The sequence below is a fragment of the Lissotriton helveticus genome, chromosome 12 (assembly GCF_964261635.1).
Source record: "Lissotriton helveticus chromosome 12, aLisHel1.1, whole genome shotgun sequence".
Classification (NCBI taxonomy): Eukaryota; Metazoa; Chordata; class Amphibia; order Caudata; family Salamandridae; genus Lissotriton; species Lissotriton helveticus.
Genome location: NC_136073.1, coordinates 277,229,800 through 277,248,978, shown reverse-complemented (window position 1 = coordinate 277,248,978; position 19,179 = coordinate 277,229,800). Strand labels below are relative to the sequence as shown.

At 43.7% G+C, this 19,179-nt stretch overlaps 1 long non-coding RNA gene across 2 annotated transcripts in view; it reads left to right on the top strand.

The window, feature by feature from the left end:
• Nucleotides 1-19,179, top strand: part of LOC144798689 (uncharacterized) — a 367,086-nt gene that overhangs the window by 91,908 nt on the left and 255,999 nt on the right. Inside the window, exon 2 of one of the 2 annotated variants that reach the window (XR_013603614.1) lies at nt 12,883-13,009. The exons of the other annotated variant lie outside the window; for it this stretch is intronic. This is a non-coding gene — a long non-coding RNA (uncharacterized LOC144798689). The remainder of the gene's footprint in view (nt 1-12,882; nt 13,010-19,179) is intronic. 2 annotated transcript variants of the gene reach the window in all.

Below are 19,179 nucleotides of genomic sequence, written 5' to 3'. Positions count from 1 at the left end.
ACTGGCAATTGCTGGCGATGTTTCTAGTAACCAAGGTACATTTTTGGGTTCAAGCCCTGCCATATTCCTGGAGACGATGTTAATAGTGTTACTAACAAGCATTGGCATAGCCAATAGGCCTCGCCTTTGGGACCTTATAAGTGTTTAGTTATCCAGCACAATATCCTTGAACACTTATAAGGTCCCAAAGGTGCAACCTATTGCATTGCAAATGTTTGTTGCATTTGGGGCCAAGATCATATAATAGATTATTCAAACATGATTTGGAGCATGATGGCTCATCTTTGAGTAAAATATGGCATCATGCATGTTTTCTTCTTTTAAATCATGAATTCGCCAAGTCTGCTTTATCTCAGTACTGTGAATAGGGGGTGAAACATGGATAAATAGTAATACTGTGTACTCGGAACCCTAATGAGGAAAAAGGGTTCAAATGAAGGGGATTGCCTAATCTTTGTGTTTGTGTGGATTAGCTAGGAATGAGTGAATGCATTGCACAAACGTTAGGAAAGTGCACTGCACTACATTCACAGAGTCACCCATAGATTTCACTTGTGGTGCTTGCATTAAGAAATGTCTGATTTGTGTGGCATTTAGCCTTACCCTATGGCGCAAAGGCCTACCAGCGTTGTACAGTGTAAGATTTGTATTTAATCTACATCGTCTAGTAGTCAAATTTCTATGTGAACACAAACACACAGGGGGAACTCAGTAGGATGTGTGCCTCCTCTTAAATCCCACATTTTACGTGCAGGAAGGAGTATCAGGCGATGTACTGCTTGTCCGTTTGCCTGCCTCTGGTTTCACCTGCAGTAAGAATGTGGGGCAAAGCCATGGCCTCCTTCTTTAGCTGATCTGGCTTTTATTTTGCCGAAACCTAGTGGTGTTTGAGGTGTTCCGCTCCAGATATGCCCACTTTGCATGATTTACGAGGGAACTGGCACCTCAGAACACAAGGGGGATTTTGAGCTGCTATAGGGTTAACGAATGGTACACTAAAAAACAGAAAGTTGATTGCCACCAGAGGCGCAACTAGAGTCAAATTTCGGGGGTGAGCGGGGGCTGGGTGTAGCTAAGAAAAAAAATTGGGGCTAATTCTTCCAGCAATTGGCAGAGTAGAGGAGCAGGGGTTCTGGAAGCGGCGAAAGAACCTCATTAACATGCAAATGGTCTTTTAAAGACCTCTGAAATACTCAGGTGGGGCTGTGTGTGCACCCGGTAAGTGTCTCAGTCCAAGCTGCCACACACAATGGGGATGGGGGGGCGGCTGCTGAAGTCCTTTGAGTCCTATGGGCGTTGCGTGCCTGATTGCCACCATAATTTGCACCTTTTAGTGTTGCGTCTGTTTCCAAACTGTCGGTTTTATTTATTTATTTATTTGAGAGTTTTATATAGCGCGAACAAGATCATGGCTAAATTTACCTGAACATGTACCTAACTTTGGAACTTTTTGAGACTCCTGACTATTTGTAATACTTGTTTATCAGATTGACTATTTGTATTATTGTTTAACTGATTGTTTATGCTCCCTCTTTTATCTACCTTATTTTTACTACCCATTTACTACCTCAGGTTCATCATGTCTTATGAGTAACGTAAACTCAAAATATCGAGCATTTCCTGAACCCATGTCTTAGTTTAGTATTAACATACATGCAAAGTTGTACAGCAAGAAAAACAACCAGCATTCTGTCCTGTACATCAAAATCAGTTCTTGTTTAGAGCTAACAATGTCCCTGAGAGCAGGGTGGTTTATATACAAAAGGAGGCGGGCGCATTGGAGCCAGTCAACAGATCAGGGCCCTAAACAGAAGCACAGTGGCAGGGGCAGTCAGGTGTGGGCTGTGCACAGTGAAACACTGATGAGGGTTGAGACGAGGGTCCGGCCTAAAGCTGCGGGTAACTAAAGTCCGACTGATAGCAGGACACGACGCATGCCTTGATGCTGGGTGAGCTTCTGTCATTAGTCAGAGTGTGCACCCTGCGCACGAACTGATTGTTAAACACCACAAACTGTGTGCAACAGCTGCCTGTGAAACATATCTGAGTTAGAATTTTTTTGCCATATTGCCCCCTCAGCAGAAGGCCGGTGATGTCAATTCAATTCAATTTTATTACAGTTTTGGAACTCCAATGAGGCCCACTTAAAAATTACACATCAGTTAATACATAAAGTGCAATAAAACCATGTGATAATACAGCGGAAACAAGCCAGTAAAGATTTTCAACATAGAACAATTTCAAGGGATAAAAGTTTGGAATTTAGCAGCCAACAATGAGGAGATGGGGCACATCCAGAGTTGTGCAAATAGCAATTAGAAAGCGACCAAGACAACGTTTTACACTCTTAATTGAAGCAGGGTTTGGAATTAGCAGCAAACAATGAGAGAACAGGGCATATCCTGAACTGTGCAAATAACAAATAGAAGCAGCCTAATCATGTAAAGATTTACAATTTGAGATAAAAAGATAAATAAGCAACAGCCCTTAAAATAGTGCAACATACATTCCTAGTCAAGAGAGCATAAAATAACTAAAACGAGGGTCAGCAGATCAGAAATTAAACCCCACTTGGAAAATATACAGTTAAAATATGTACATGAATTCCTTAAAGAAATTACACAATTTTACACACACAGCTGCATTTTTGGGATTAAGAAGAAAATTGCGAGCTGAAGCTACGTCCTTAACACCATTTTGTAAAAACATCGGCCTAAGCCAGTAACGACGATAAACGGTCAGTGCCGAACAAACGAACAAAACATGGTCCAAGTTCTGGATATTCAGTTCACAGAAGTTGCAATTTTTTCCATTTTTTGAATTCTGGGACCAGGATGCTGTTAAATCATTTAGCGCAAGAAGATTGAATCTAAATAAGGAGAACCAGCGTCTTGTTCCATGATCTAAGTTCCAGGCTAAATATTTTTGAGGCTGTTTCGGGTAAGTAGTCCTTGCTATTATCTTTAATCTCTCTTTAGAATTACACAACTCAATATCTCTATTAAAGCTGATCCTCCCACTTGAGTTTTTTACGAAGGATTTAAATTCTGATAGAGGGAGTGAAATCACAGATTCTTCCATAACACAGAAAATGTTTAAAGCCAAAGAGAAATCTCGTCCTAAAGAATATTTCCCCCATACCACCGGAAATTTCCTTACACATGAAACCTCTTAGGGAATCAGATTCACTATTTTTTAACTGGTATCCCCAACGTAAGACTCTGGAAATACCTTGAATATGGGTGCTTATTAGCCCAAATTCCAATCTGATAGCAGCTGAAGGAACTAGCGTATTAAAGTTACACAGTTTATGTAAAATCTGTCCTTCTATCTTCTCTAAAAAACTCCACTCCTTTACAGGGATTGATTCAATAGCATATAGTAAGGTCGATGGAATTTTTGCTTTCAGCACCATCAGTAGATGTAAAAAATGCCTTCTGCCGGTGATGTCATCTGAGCTGCCCGTGCAGATACATAGTCTTGGCGCGAGAGGAGGAAGTGCCCGTCCAGATGTACACCAGTATCCACGTGACACAGAAGCTGCCAAAACGTCCAACAATACAATTTGGTATTCTTTTTAAAACAAGACAAGCAATGGCCGCGAAAGTGAAAGTATTGGCCATCGATGCGGAGGAAGAGATAAGAATGGCAGCTGCGGGTGTGCACGCGAGCCTTCACACAAGCTTGAGGCCAGGAACAGCTTGTGGGTAGCACTTTGATAACCACCTCACTAAAAGTCGTGCAAGCAGCACATGCGCTGCTCTAGGCTTGACCTAAAAATGAAGTTTAAAACATCTTCCACTATTAAAGAAAGGTAACAAAAAGAAACGAAGATTCCCAAAATTGAAATTCCAGAAAATAAAGTTCCCACAGTTAGATTCCCTGGAAATCGTTCTACAAGACGAAAATTAATCCTTTAAAAATTGGAAAATACTTAAAACAAAACTCTATCCAGGAAAAAGGTTCATCACCCAAAAATTCCCATCTTTCAACTACTCATCAAAACTTAGCTTCGAATTCTACAGATTCATTAGTAGAAAACCAAGGGCCAGAATTATTAACATTGCATTTTGCGATTCTAGAATAGCGAATTTTACTGATTCGCTATTATATGCAATATATGTAGGTTTCGCAAAAGAAATAGCGTTTCCTACATATTCCTTAATAGGGAATCGCAAATTGCGATTAGCTATTAAGGAATTAATGATTCATTAGGAGCACGTTCGCACATGGATTTACTAGAGGTCTAGGACGGAAGACACCGCCCTTTGGTAGCACCACCTAAATTACCTATTCTTTGTTCTTGAACTATACTTTGGAACATAAACCTAACTGAGGCAGTGCGCTTGTATCGAACACTTTTGTCTTAATAGCTAAAGGCCCATAGGAATGAATGGGAAGGCATTCACAATTTGCGATTACCAAACTGGTAGTTGCAAATTGCGAATGCAATTTCAAGGGTGATAGGTGGCCAAAAATGTCATGTGTGCACATGTGGCGCACACACATGCCCTAAGGGTATGTGTATGCACCACATGGCACTTGGAAAAATGCAATTTTGTGCATTTTTCTAAGGATTTGCAAATTACCACCAACTTAAAGTTGGTGGTATTTTGCAATTCCTTAATGCAAAGTCCTATTCTGAGAATGCTTCTTGCATTGCATTTATGGAATCCCCTGACTGCATTCCCAAAATAGGTAATCACAAAAATTGTTATTACCTATTTTTATACTTTTCGCAAATGGGCCGATTCTGCGAATTGGCCCGTTAGCGACAGGTAAAAGCCTTGATACATCTGGCCCACAGTTTTTCAGAACATTTCTTGCACCCTAGAGATTACAGATCTCTTTGCGAGAGGCAATGATCCTTTGAACCTCCGACAGATCCTGAACCTTCTACAAAACCTCACCTCTCTTCATTCATTTTCATCTTCTCAAATAAAAGTCGTTTTTTTCCAGATAAATCTAATGTAGCAACAGCAAGGGTGGAATTTTGGACCTTTGTGATACCATCGATAGTGTTAAAATAAAGTGAAATAATACATAAAATAGCATTCAATGTTATCAGAGTTAAATTCCAAAATAATCTCCTCAAGAATCGCAGTGCAAACCAGTGTGAGGCTATCCCAGCCTCAAAGTTATTTCCAGATGGCATCCTCTCACGCCGCTATCAGCAGAAATTTGATAATCTATCTTGAAGATGGAGACAGGACAATATGGAATAATAGACAATCGTAATCCGAGGATTCAACAAGTAAAAACTGTTGGTCCTGGGTCGCGAGTTCCTTAACCCCTTGCATGCGCGGCGAATTTTTACGCTGTGCGGCCGTTTTAAAGAGTGGGCGGGATCATGACGGCCCCCAGCCGTCATCAGCACAAGCCCTCCGTGATGCATGACGGACGGGGGCCGTCATCAGCATGAAAGGGGTTAAACGGAAGTAGGCTGGGAAGAGGTTTTAAACTTCCTTTTTAGTAATATGTGGGCTGGGCTTGTGGACCAGGGGTAGCGGATGTATCAGGTTGTGATGCAGGAACAGGCAGGACACCAGCTCGTGGGGTTAAAGAGGGCTTTATTGGTATTCCTCGTGATGTTTTTAACATTAATGTTCTCCTCGTTCTGAACGTTAGTCTCTCTTTTGCGAACTGACTGGGATCCGTTTTGGCGTTCGGGTGTTCTTCCTCCTTTTGTTCTGGGTATAGCTCTGCCCCTCGAGGTCTGGTCACGGGCTGGGTTGTAAGCTGCTCTCTTGGCTCCGGTGTCCCAGGGAAAGAGAAGACCAACAGAAAATGGGCCGTTAGTTCAGTTGTCCGCTGGGTTTTCATGCACCGAGGGACCGGGTGTAGTGAGTCGGGAGAGGGTTCACCGGTGAACGTGCAACTCTAGCATACACCAGTGAAGTGGTCGGGGAGTACACAGTCTGTGAGGGTAAAACGCGGGGTAAATGGAAACGAGAGGGAGGGGGGACGCAGGATACAAACAGGGGATCTGTACACTATTTTACACGCTTGCTTCCCACCCAAGCTGCCATACGCTGCCGTACCTGGGAAAGCCACGCTCCTCCCCCGGGAGAGTGGCACGGCGGCTCGCAGGGTCGTTGGCCTCCTGGCTTCCCCTCGGACACTCCTCCGCTTGCTCCCAGTTGTTCTTCAGGTTCTCCACTTCTTCCTTCGGGTCTACAGTCTCCGGTCTCTGGTTCTCCGTCTTCCCTCCTCGCCGTCTCTTCGGGGGTGATGTCACACGCCATCCACATCGCTTCCTGTGTTTTAGCCAATCCGGTCTCGCTGATGTGTACAATGGGAGGATCCTCCTCCTCCGAGTAAACCCACTTAAAGGAGCCGCGTTCCTCTTCTTCATGTTCGTCGTACTCCGTACCCCATGACTCTGTCTGTAAGGAAGGAGGTTGTACCGGGTCAGTACCAGGTGCCCACCATTCTTCTGCAGCACGCAGCCTCACCCCGTTACAATCCTCCCCCCCTGGATTCTCCCGATTGGGGAGAATGGGCATGCAAGAGAGGAAATCTGCGTTCCCATTGTCCCTCCCCTTCCGATGAACAACCGTAAATGCAAAGGGCTGGAGGAAGAGGAACCACCGCAGGATCCTAGCGTTCTGTGTCCTATTCTTTTGCATCCACTGCAAAGGGGCATGATCTGAGTAGAGGGTAAAGGCCTTCCCCTCAAGATAGTACCATAACTTCTCCACAGCCCATCGAATCGCCAGACACTCTTTTTCGACGGTGGGGTACCTTTGTTCCCGAGGGTGGAGTTTTCTACTTATGTACAGTATCGGATGTTCAACTTCGTCATCCCCCATTTGTGACAGTACTGCTCCTACACCTGTGTCTGAAGCATCTGTGGCTAGTATAAACGGCCTTGCAAAGTCTGGGGGTATTAACACAGGACTGGTTGTGATGGCTTTCTTCAGTAGAACGAAGGCTGTCCTGGCTTCCTGTGAAGGAGGGTGAGGCAGGATGTTCTTGACGGTTTTTTGGAGTAAATTGGTCAGGGGAGTGGCGATATCGGCAAAGTTCTCTACGAATCGCTGATAGTAGCCCATGAGGCCCAAAAAGGCCCTGAGTTCTCTTTTTGTAGATGGAAACGGTGTTTCTGTGATGGCTTTGATTTTCTCCTCTTGGGGGGCTATTACTCCGTCGCCTAACATGAACCCCAGATATTTCACTTTGTAGAATGCAGCCCTGGATTTCCTGGCGTTCACGTGTAAATGGGCGTCTCTCAAAGAGGCCATAACCCTGGTTACATGTTCTCGGTGCTCTGTCCATGTATGACTGAAAATGACTATGTCATCCAAATACACGGAACTGTAGCTGGCATGAGGGGTTAACACCGTATTCATGAGTCTTTGGAATGTGGCCGGAGCCCCGTGTAGGCCAAAGGGAAGGACATTGAATTCGTATAACCCGTCCTCGGTGGCAAAGGCGGTTTTGTGGCGGTCCTCCTCCCTTAAGGGCACCTGCCAGTAGCCCTTTGTTAGATCCAGAGTCGTTATGTATTTGGCTTCCCCTATACGTTCAATCAATTCGTCCACCCTGGGTATGGGGAACGCATCGAAGGTGGAAATGGCATTCAGTGCCCTGAAGTCCATACAAAAACGGGTGGACCCATCAGGCTTGGGCACCATGACGATCGGGGATGACCAGTTGCTTTTAGAGGGTCTGATGACACCAAGCTCTAACATACTAGCGACTTCCTTCCTCACGTCCGCCCTTTTTGCTGCTGGTATGCGATATGCTCTTTGTTTTACTATGCTACCCTGGGTTGTATGTCTCTCATGTTCTGCCAAGTGGGTACAGCCCGGAGTGTCAGAAAACAAGGGGGAAAAAGGGCGGAGGTCGTTCAGCAGTTCCTGTTTCTCCGTGTTAGATAACTCCGGGTTGATGGGTAGGTAGGCTAGGGTTGATTTATCACTGCCTTCAGGAAGGGTTAGATTGGCGGATCGAGGTTTTGGTCCCAACCACTTTTTTAAGAGATTCATGTGAAAGGTCTGCTTGCGGGTGGGCGACATTTGTAGCCTGTAGGTGGTACTGCCGAACTTCTCTAGTACTTGATAAGGCCCTTTCCATTCGCTCCTGAATTTCTGTGTGGAGGAAGGAAGTAGCACTAGAGCCCAGTCCCCTTGGTTCAGGGATCTCCATCGTTTGCCTTTATCGTACTACCGCTTCTGGCGGCTTTGGGCCGATTTCAGGTTTGAATAGGCCAAATCCCTGAGTTTCCCCAATCGTGACCTCAACTGCTGGGTGTAGTCTAGGAGGGACCGCTGTTCGTTAGCCTCTTCTTTTTCCCACGCTTCCCTGGTTATTTCGAGCAGGGACCTGGGTTGCCGGCCATACAGCAGTTCAAAGGGCGAGTATCCAAGGCTACTCTGGACCTGTGCTCTTACTATGTATAGAGCCAACGGGAGCATTCGGTCCCAGTCCTTATTTTCAGAAGTCAACAGTTTCTTGAGTGTGGTTTTGAGAGTCCTGTTGTACCTCTCCACTAAACCATCCGTTTGAGGGTGGTAAGCAGACGTGCGAATGTGTTGTAGATCCAAAGTATTGCATACTTCTCTCATCATGCGTGACACAAAGGGCGTCCCCTGATCCGTCAGGATCTCACGGGGAAACCCAACCCTCGAAAACAATTCAACCAGTTTTTCTGCTACGTTCTTAGTGGTGGGGCTGCTTAACGGAAAGGCCTCCGGGAAACGGGTGGAATAATCCACCACCACTAGGGCATAGGTATGTCCCCTAGAGGAGCGGGGCAAGGGCCCTATGAGATCCATGCCCACGCGTTCCCATGGATTGCCGATCACGGGCAGGGGTTGTAGCGGGACCGCTGGGGGTCTAGTCATATTCTTCCTCTGACACACCTCACAGTGTTGACAATAGGCCTCTGTCTCTTTGTAGATTCCCGGCCAATAAAATAAGCGCAGAATATTTTGTGTAGTCTTCTCCGCCCCACTGTGTCCTGCTGTCAAGTGTGTGTGGGCGTAGAACAATATCTGTTCTCGGAATGCACTTGGCACCACCAGTTGTCTGGGCTCTCCCTCCTTTCCTTCCCGATACAACAGTTCGTTTTCAACGCTAAAGTGGGGATACCTCTGAGACACTTCAGTAGTCTGGGCTATGTGGGCGGCCTCCCACGCATTCAAGAGAGTCGGGTCGTTGGACTGTGCAAACTTAAACCCCCTGTCTATGACCCATGGTTCGGTGGACAGGTAGGCCTCTGCAGGACGTTTGTCTAACTCCCTTTTAAACAGGGCCAGAAATTGCGGATTGTCCACCCCTAAAATCAGTTCTTCAGGCAAGGACCCCACCACTCCTACCCTTACTGTACAGGGTTCCCTCCCCGTTGGGTGTATGGTAATACGTGCAATGGGATACGTCTTGACATCCCCGTGTACACACCGAATGTGGACTTCACCCCCCTTCCCTATCTGAGAGGGATACACGAGTTTCCCCCTTATTACAGACTGTCTACAGCCCGAGTCTAGGAGAGCTTTCACAGGAGTGTGGTTCACCCGTACCCTTACGTAGTAGGAAGGCCCCATCTCTGCGCTGTACATCACGGCCTTCGGAATGTACCCAACTTCCATGGGTTCCTCCGCTGGTTTTTTTCTGGGGCATAACCGTGCTATGTGGCCCCACTCCCCACACTCAAAGCACTGTGGACCACGTAAAGGAGTTATGTCCGGGCGGAAGGGCCGTGTTTTCATGGGTTCAAAGACGGCCTTTTTTTTCTCCATTTTGGGTGGAGGGACCGTAGTCTTGGATGGCTTCTCCGTCTCCCAGGGAAAGGTTCGGGGAGCGGCCCTTGTATAGTTTGCCGCCATTTCAATTGCCTGTGCTGCGGTCAGGCCTGGATGTTGCCTCAACCACCTTTGTGTACCATAGGGCAGTGCCTCCATAAACTGTTCCAAGATGACGCTTGTCATGACATCTTCTTTGCTCCGGGTTTCGGGTCTCAGCCATTTTTCCGCCGCCATTTTCAGGCGTAGATATAATGTTTTTGGGTTTTCTCCTGTGACTCCTCTTTCCTTCCGAAACCTGAGTCTGTAGGCTTCTGCATCCATACCAAGGTGGTCCAGGATCACCCCCTTGATCTCGGTATAGGTGGATGTGCCTGATTGGTTAGCGACCTGGTATGCTGTCTGTGCTTCTCCCGTCAACAAGGGAGCGAGAAAGAAAGGCCATTTATCCTCTGGCCACCCACATGCGCGGGCAGCTCTTTCGAAATTAACCAGGAAGGCATCCGGGTCTTCGCCCATGACGTACTTCTGTAGGGAGACCCCCGATGGATGGGGTCCGAAAGGTCTTCGATCTACCGACACTGCGGTTCCTGGGGTCTGCACCACTTTCTGTAAATTGTCCATTTGTTGAGTCATGGTGTTGCGAAATAGGGCTTGGTCGGCATCCGCTGTACTGATTTGTTGGCCAATAGTCCACTCCAGTTTCTGCTGCCCATCTATTAAAGTTTGAATTACTTGTTCCATGATCGGGTCTTGCTTCGAGGGAGTAGATCCCACTTCTGACACCACTGTGGGCTGGGCTTGTGGACCAGGGGTAGCGGATGTATCAGGTTGTGATGCAGGAACAGGCAGGACACCAGCTCGTGGGGTTAAAGAGGGCTTTATTGGTATTCCTCGTGATGTTTTTAACATTAATGTTCTCCTCGTTCTGAACGTTAGTCTCTCTTTTGCGAACTGACTGGGATCCGTTTTGGCGTTCGGGTGTTCTTCCTCCTTTTGTTCTGGGTATAGCTCTGCCCCTCGAGGTCTGGTCACGGGCTGGGTTGTAAGCTGCTCTCTTGGCTCCGGTGTCCCAGGGAAAGAGAAGACCAACAGAAAATGGGCCGTTAGTTCAGTTGTCCGCTGGGTTTTCATGCACCCGAGGGACCGGGTGTAGTGAGTCGGGAGAGGGTTCACCGGTGAACGTGCAACTCTAGCATACACCAGTGAAGTGGTCGGGGAGTACACAGTCTGTGAGGGTAAAACGCGGGGTAAATGGAAACGAGAGGGAGGGGGGACGCAGGATACAAACAGGGGATCTGTACACTATTTTACACGCTTGCTTCCCATCCAAGCTGCCATATGCTGCCGTACCTGGGAAAGCCACGCTCCTCCCCCGGGAGAGTGGCACGGCGGCTCGCAGGGTCGTTGGCCTCCTGGCTTCCCCTCGGACACTCCTCCGCTTGCTCCCAGTTGTTCTTCAGGTTCTCCACTTCTTCCTTCGGGTCTACAGTCTCCGGTCTCTGGTTCTCCGTCTTCCCTCCTCGCCGTCTCTTCGGGGGTGATGTCACACGCCATCCACATCGCTTCCTGTGTTTTAGCCAATCCGGTCTCGCTGACGTGTACAATGGGAGGATCCTCCTCCTCCGAGTAAACCCACTTAAAGGAGCCGCGTTCCTCTTCTTCATGTTCGTCGTACTCCGTACCCCATGACTCTGTCTGTAAGGAAGGAGGTTGTACCGGGTCAGTACCAGGTGCCCACCATTCTTCTGCAGCACGCAGCCTCACCCCGTTACATAATACTATTAACATTGTCTCCTGGAATATGGCAGGGCTTGAACCCAAAAAATCACTATATAGTTCAGCCTGGATAAAGCATAAACTTGAAAAATGTGTCCACTGGATTGTTAGAAATAACTCACAAACATTGGATTGTGTAAATATAAAAAACTGCAATGTAGAACAGCACCATGTATCATTTGAGCGACTGTGTTTGCCCATAAATGCACAAATCAGTGATGCTGGTGCAGTTTGGTTGAAACAGTGTGCACACTGCACATGGTCTCAGTTCTTGTGTGCATATCCTCAAGGGAGAGTTGAGGAAGCTAGGCCACAAAACGCCATGGCAGGGACACTCAAACCAGTGCATCTATTTGAACTACATTAATATTGTGTCAACAATATCAGTTTTTAATAAAATTGCAGTAATACTGTGATGTCATTTATATCAGGGTGTATTTTATTACAGGTAAGAATATCATATCGTTTTTTCTATACTTTCTAATAGCTTAGCAGTTAATATTGAGTTTTGAAATATTGTATATAATATAGTTTTTGCTTTATTTATTTGAATAATTTTATATTTAATTTGTTATTGTAAATATTTTAGGAAAAGGTTGTAGAGTTAGTAGGAGAATTGTGTGGGGAGAGTTTAAAAATATTTTTGTTAATTTTTCCAATGTTAATTTGTAATTCTTAAAAAAAAAGTAAAATGCATTGAAAATGTTATGTATATATATTAAAATGCTTTATAACATTTTAAAATACTTTAAAAAATGATTTTAATTTGTACATTTTAGTTAGCTTGCAGTTTAAAAAATGTGGAATAATACTTTTCTATTTTTCAAAAACGAGTAAAATATTTTTAAGTGCTAATATTTTTTAATTGTTGATGTATTTTTTAATTTTGAGTATTTTAAAATGATTGACATGGTAAATGTAATGCATTTTTTCGTGTAATTATTTTTGTTTTTTTAGTTAATGTGGTTGCTAAATATAAGCCTTGCAAATGTTAATCATTTTAAGAAAGTGGGTTAGTTTTGCATAGTTTTTTTGAGGTACATGTGGTAGGCCTAATTCTGTTTCATTATGCATGTTTATTATGCATGTATTTGTATTGTAGGGAAATATGATGTCTTTTTAACTATTGTTAGGTATTCGTACTTGTATGTTAGTATTTAAGTGAAGTGTTTTTGTTTTGAAGGTGAATTATTATCGTGCTATATGCATTTATGTACATAGTGAGATCATGTAGTGACCATTGACTCCATGTGTTTTAATTGACTCCATTTTGAATGTAAATCATTTTGCGCTCTTGCATGGTTTCATTTTGTGCCTTCTTGCAGCTTCAAAGTGGGATGTTTTCATTTCTTCACAGCACAGCCTTGCTTGGAACAGAACATGTGGGATGTGCGTTTGAAAGTGTGAGAGAGGAATGTACTTCTCTGTCTCAGGCCAAACAATGGAGGCTGGCCAGCTTTGGTGATTGGACTATACACAGACGGGTACGGTCAGACTTGGTTTTCCAATAGACAAAGGGAGGGAGAATTTCTAGAAGTCTCTCTCTGTGTAAGTAAGGTATTAAAGTCGGGAAATCTTGGCGCTCAGACAGAAGCTCGCCTCTGGAGTGAACGCACTGTTACAGGGCATCTTCAGTGTTACCGATCAAGAATTCTGCCGACCGTCAAGGGCTTTCCGGTCGGGCTGGCCACAATGTTGAAAGACTCTCGTTCGGTGATGCATTTCCTTTATTTACTTTGTGTATATATTTCATTCGCTGTGTATATATTTCATATGTTTTCATTTTTTAAGAAGTTTTATATAGCGCAAACTTGACCTGAAGGGATCAGAGCACATTACATGAGCACCAGTTGAGCTACAGATGAACACATTTTTTGTTAGGCACAGGGAGATTTAGTGATTTACCCAGAATATTAGGATGTTGACTGTTCCTGCCAAGACTTGAACCCGATTCCCCAGGTTCAAAGTAAACCCCCTGTAGCCATTAGGCCACATCCTCTCCCAAGAGGAAGTTGTGTATACATGCTCTTTATATTTGATTCTTTCATTTGATTGCTTAATCCTTGCATTTTACAGTGCTTACTCCTTGTATATTACAGTGCTCATTCCTTGCATTGGACATCCATTATTACTTGAATAATTATCTGCTTATGTTTTATCTCTTGCATTTGACAGTTGGATTACTTGCGAGTGTTTTATTACAGCTTGCTGGTACACGCACACACACACTATATATATATATATATATATATATATATATATGTGTGTGTGTGTGTGTACATACAGTTGCATGTTGTTTTGATTGTTTCATTTGACATCTGGACAAGGCTTTCTATTAGAGAGTGTAGTATTAATTAAACCCCACGCTACATTTTGAAACTGCTTTTTGAAGATTAATTTGCCTCATTTTGAGTGCTGAGTTTCATTTCCAAGTGTTTCTTCTTGTTTTAACAAGTGCCTCATCTTTGAATCAATGTTCTTTACGACTCCAAAGACCCCAGAGGAGGCCCTCACCTGGGCTACTCAACAACTGCCCCTCAACTGCAACGCCTCTCCCCCATGGGGCTCAACTGAAATGGGGAGATGGAATCTGCCCCCCCCCCCCCGAGTTGCACAAGATCGACACAACTGGAATGCCGGAACTCCAGAAGGCGCCCTTCTTTGGACCTGAGTGGTGGGAGGCACGTGGGTGCGCCCTCTAACACCCTTCGGACCATTTCACCTTCCTTTGCTTGCGGCTCCCATGATGACCGGGGCCCTTCAGCTGTTGTCTGACTGGACCTGGCAATCTTGGCCATCTCTCTTCTTCACTTGTTACTGCCAGCACCGCTTCAGTTTATCACAAGCTCTGAAATAAAATTAGTGATGCTTCCGACAAAGGATAAAACTACAGTGGCTACTGTCGAATTCTGCTCTAATGTAATTCCGGCAATAATCCTAAAAGAAAGCGAGATCTATATAAAAACGGATATGATGTCGCAACTATATGCAATAAAGAAGACCAATCATATGAGATGTTTAAAGGAAAAAATAATATGAAAATACAGGCTTTTGATCAAAAAGATAGGGGTTCCAAAAATCTTACCAGTGATCAGGATAGAAACTTAATTATCTCGATCAAAAATGTAGAGAGAGAGAGATCTGGAACAAAAACATAGAAAAAAGGAGATCATTTCCAAGGAACAGCTTTGGTCCTGGCTGCCGGAAAATTTTAATAGACATAAATACAAACAGGGTAGAGAAAATAAACTCCCTTTTTAACAGGCGGCTGAACATAACGTCATGGAATAGAGCAGGGAAGAGCGAGGAGATAATGGCACTAGTTTTGAAAGATTCCCCTGCGATAGTCACTTTACAAGAAACTTGCCAAACAAAATCTTTTCTCCCAAATGGCTATTTCGTATATGATATACCAGCAGAATCGGTAAGCCGGTGATATTCCAAGGGAGGTATAGCAATATTACTCCACGAGGACTACCGTTGGGACCAAGAACTTTTACCTATGCATCAAAAAAATACTCAATGTATAAAGGTCAAATGTTGGAGTACTCCCATAGACACTTCATTCAATTCATTAATCTTCAACTGTTATTTTCCACCAGGTTCCTCAATAGACATCTACGTCCTCAAAGCATTTGAGGAAATAGAAAAGGTGGTGGAAGCTGAAGGATTTCCTTCTGTATTCCTATTGGGTGACTTTAATTGGAAGATCTCCAATGATCTTCTCAAAAAATAGGAATATGGCGAACAAGAGGAAGTACTGCTAATCCCTACACCACTATTCCCTGCATGGATTAAAGCAGATAACCGTGGGAACATTCTACTATCTTCTCTTCCAGTAATAAATAGTGTCATATTAAATGGATGTAGAGAAGGAGATATCCCGCTTCCTTTACAAGAAAGGGCAATTTTAGTTCATCAATCCTGGACTATATAATATGATATGATATGATATGTAATCAGGGTATATTTGGAAGAGTTCTAAAACTAAGTACAACATTTGTCCTAGGAAGTGATCACGCAATATTAAGCCTCAAATATGGAATTATGCTGGAACTTACTTCTTCTCCAACTATTATGTATTCTCATAGTACTGTAATGGTGAATCACGATCAAGGGCGACTAATATGGACTTCTACAGTATTTAATAAAATCTACCTTGCAATCATTAACCCTAAACTACTACAACTAAATTACTCTTTAGATCCAATAGCAAATTATGAAATTGCCCTTATCAAGATAATGCAACTTATGGAGGAGACCTCAAAACAACGGGATACTCGGGTAATAAAACATAGAAAAAAGAATGTGAATAAAAAAACTGGGACATTAAATAAATTAATCTGACAGCAATTTTTACAATTTACAGAGGCAACGGAGGGAAAAGGAAAAAATCTGGAAAAGACAACTGGACCAAAATTGGGTTGACATCCAAATAGCAGCTAATAATCGTGATATTCGCACATATTGGAATCTAATAGCTAAACAAAGAGGAACAAATAAATGTTTGCAAGCATCACCAGTTCCTCCAACCGACTGGGAAATATATTTAACCAATTTATACAAGCCAAACCCAAGTTGCGAAAATCGGAGGCAAGCACCAAGTGAATTGGAGGAAAACATTGAAGACAATCTTGCCCCTGTTACTCGTCAAATAGAGCAGTATATAAAGAACGCAAGGTCTACAGCCGCCATGGGTCCGGACCAGATCCCTATAAAGGCTCTCATAAACAACTCAGAAATATGGAGTAAGTTTTCCCTTATATTCTTATTGCTACTCCACCAAGAAAATTCCAAAATCATGGAAGGGGAGTATTGTGATTCCCAACTTTAAGAAGGGCTCTCGCTTACATCCCAGAAACTACAGACAGATTGCCTTATTGGATGCAACAGGAAAAATGTTGGCGGCTAGCGTATTGGAACATCTCAAAGACTGGGCCTTTTCTACTGGAATCATCCCCTTCAATCAGGCTGGGTTTAGTTCAAAACATGCTGTTACTGATAACATTGCAGTATTACAGACAATCATTGATAAATATGTGGTTATAAAATCACAAATTGTTTATGCTGTCTTTGTCGATTTTACAACAGCATTCAACAGAGTGGATAGACCTACACTTTGGAATAACCTCAGAAACCAGGGAATTCCATCAAATCTCCTCTACATAATTATATCACTCCATACCAAAACTTGGTGTCAAGTTCAAATGGGAAAAGAGAAGGGTCTTACACAACCAATAGATACATCTAACGGACTAAGGCAAGGTTGCCTGTTGGCCCCCTCCTCTTTTCATTATACCTTAGTGACCTACCGGCACGTTTTCTGCAGGTCACTAATTTTCCTCCAAAGATAGCCTCTTGCAAAATGTATATCCTGATGTATGCTGCTGATGTAATATTTGACCTTACCCCAATTGGACTTCAAAGGAATCTTGAAGCCCTCACCAAATACACAAAGGAACATTTCTTGATCCCCAATACTACAAAAATGAAGCTACTGCAGTTTCGAGGGAGAAAGCGATACACAAAGTACAACTGGACATTGGGGGGAGAATCGCTGGAAGTGGTAAAAGAGTACACATACCTGGGCCGAATATTCACTTGAGCATTACAAAACTCTCCGCATCTGCAGCACATTAGTCGAAAAGCAGACGTCCACGTCGGGGTGCTCCAACACTTATGTTCCTCTTCAGGAGAAAGGCATTTCCTCCCATTATTACAGGTTTATAGTTCTAAGATCCCGCCAATTTTATCATATGCCTTGGAATATATCCCAATACAACACTGGCATCAAGTGCAAATTAAGGAAGGGAAAATTCTACGCAAAGTGATTCCATTCCATCAAGCCGTTCCGGTTCTAGCATTACGTCTAGAACTTTCCTTAGTTAGCTGCAACGCCCGAGCCATCACTAACATTTTAAGATGGGCTTATCATTTTTTACACTCTGATCCAGGTACCCTACGATCATTATTAAAATTTAAGAAGTGATCCAGGTACCCTAAGATCATTATTAAAATTTGAGACGTTCGAGAAGGAATCTACAAAGTATATTTTTAGCCAAAATCTGATTACTGCTTTTAAACTATCAAATTGTACAATTGCACTTCTGAAATCATGGACTCCTGCACAACTAAAGCTTTTTTTTAACATCTAATGCCGAGGCTTAGTTTTGACTTGGACATTCAACATTGTTCTAAACTCCATCATTATGGACTTTATGCTGCGTCCATTGAATATAAACAATTACAACATTATATCCCTTTTACCCTAAGGCATGGAGTTTGGCGTTGTATTATACTTTTACGTCTTGGGATACTCCCTCTTAAAACATTGACATCCAAATGGAACTATAAAGAAAATGTTACCAGTGAATGTGATCTTTGTAAAGGAGGAATCCAAGATTTAAAGCATGTTTTATCTATATATCCAAATCCGATAGTAGTTGAAGCCAGAAAGCGCTATTTAGGAATAATTCAGTTTAGATACAATAGTTCATCAGTGGAAAGATTGAGTATGCTATGTAAATCTCCACCAAACGAATGTGTTTGTCACAATTTGTTTACATTTTTTAAATCATTTTAAAAATTATATTGAAACATTTATTTTATACTATATATTTCATATGTTTTATCAGAAAATGTGTTGTTCTCAGAAGAGAACTAAACCAAATAAACTTAAACTTGAAACTTGCCAGGCCCACTAAATCCTTTTATCAGATCTAGTTCGGTTGGGTTGGGACTCAAGTTTTTTTACTTGCTTTCCACCTAGTTACTGGTTGTTGAATAGCAGGGCAACAGATGCTTTTGGGTTGGAAGTGTAGAGAAGGGAGTTATGTTGGGGTGTTCTAATGCCACAGTGCTTTTGTTTTCTGTTCTGCTTTTTTTCCAGTTACTCGCTGCACTTCCACCGGATCCTCCTTGCCTGCCTCTTTAGAGCTCATCCCTCATTACAGACCCTACTGAAATGGTCACCGCACTCTCCTGGAACGTAAATGGCTCCCATAATAAAATCAAATGAGGTGCTGTGTTCCAGTACCTGAAACACCACTCCCCTCATGTGGTGCTCCTGCAGGTTAAGCAATCACTGCCCCATTTTATATGAGGGGGCTACACCCGGGTTCATCATGCCGGCTATTTATCATGCCGGCTAAACTGTCACCAACCGGGGCGCAGCCATCCTACTACACAAACGGCTCCCCCTGCTTGTTACAAGATCCCATTGTGATGCCCTTGGCCAGTTCGTCCTCGTGGATGGCAATATGAGGCGCTTTCACTAGACGATTGCTTTCGTTTATGCCCCTCCTGCTTTTGTGTCCTCTACACTACAGTTGCTTGCACCCCTACTCCTTCAAACGTTTCCTGGTCCTACCCTCTTAGGGGTGACTCTAACCCTGTGCTGTATCCCCAGATGGCCCCGAGCAACCCCTCTGCATGGCATACATATGGCTTGGGGGTGTGGGCCTCCTCCTTCGCCCTGTCTGACACGTGACGTTTACTCCACCCGCAGATGAAGGAATATATTTTCTTCTCCTACTCTCATTACTCCTCTGCGCGGCTTGAGTATCTCTTTAAACCCACCACGGATATGGCTGGGTTGATCGTTTCCCGCATCCGCCCACACGCACTGACAGACCATGCTCCAATCACACTTGCC